The following is a 1,348-nucleotide window of genomic DNA, read 5'->3' as shown; positions in this document are numbered from 1 at the left end:
TATAACTTATGAGGTTAACCACTATGGGCTGGAGAAAAGAGTCAACCAGTTCAGATAAGGGCTCCAAAAGTGAATCAACCCCCGAAATGATGGGACGACCGGGGGGATTTTGTGCATCCTTATGGAGCTTTGGAAGGAAATAAAAAACCGGAGTTAATGTTTTTTTTTGGTAACAATGAGTTTAGAAGTGAGGCCGGTATAACACCCTTATGTGTGCCTAGAGTCAATATGTCTTCAAATAGGGGCATGTAAGCGGTGGTGGGATTAAAGGTAAGTTTTTTGTAGACCTCCGTATCGTTTAGTTGACGATACGATTCACTAATATAATACTCCCTATCCATAACCACTACATTGCCCCCCTTGTCAGATTCTTTAATGACTAGGGCAGTGTTCTTACCTAAGGCAATAAGGGATTCTCGTTGTGCAGTAGTGAGGTTGTTTCTAAAGCGATCCCTCATTCTGTTTTTTTGGGAGTGTACCTCCTCAGATAGATGAACAAGTTTTTTCTCCACTATACGCTGAAAGACTTCTATATTTTTACTCCTACTATGTACAGGGTAGAAATGACTTTTTTTCATACCAGAAACTGGGGAGGAGTTGCGATAGACTTACCGGATTCCTGTTTGTATACTAATGTTATATGGTGGAACTTACTACATTTTTGGCATCAAAAATACAGTAAAAAAAAACAAAAAAAAACTGAAACTAGAAAATATCACCTGAAAAACTCTATGTAAAAAGGGAAGATATTTTACCTCAAATTTCCTAAGTATTCATACCCCACTGTAAAGATACTTTAAGCAGCCAGTCAGGATGCTTGTCCAGGACTTGCAAGGGAGTGTGCATCTGGCATGTGCAGGTATAGGGCTGATTTAACATATGTGGGGTGGACATGATCCACTAAGCAAATGCTGTCGGCATTTAGCATTGCACAAGCAGTTCTAGTGAACTGCTTGTGCAATGCTGCCCCCTGCAGATTCACGGCCAATTGGCCGTTAGCACGGGGTGTCAATCAACCCGATCATATTCGATCGGGCTGATTGCTGTCTCAGAGGCTGCGGACCAGTTATGGAGCAGCGTTCTTAAGACCGCTGCTTCTTAACTGCTGTTTCCGGCGAGCCTGAAGGCTTGCGCGGAAACAGCTGCATTGGGGCCGATTGACCGCTTGGTAAATCGCCGCCTTAGTCATGTTATTTTTCTAATAAAAATTATTAAAACTAATAAAATGTCAATATTTATTATAATGATTTATTATAATTTACAAGAACCTTAAAATGAGTAATTTTTCTAATTTTTAATAATATTTATTGATATGTTATATCAAATAAATCCATAATGCACCCTAATC

Source organism: Bombina bombina, chromosome 2 (assembly GCF_027579735.1).
Source record: "Bombina bombina isolate aBomBom1 chromosome 2, aBomBom1.pri, whole genome shotgun sequence".
Classification (NCBI taxonomy): Eukaryota; Metazoa; Chordata; class Amphibia; order Anura; family Bombinatoridae; genus Bombina; species Bombina bombina.
This window is presented reverse-complemented; position numbering follows the sequence as displayed.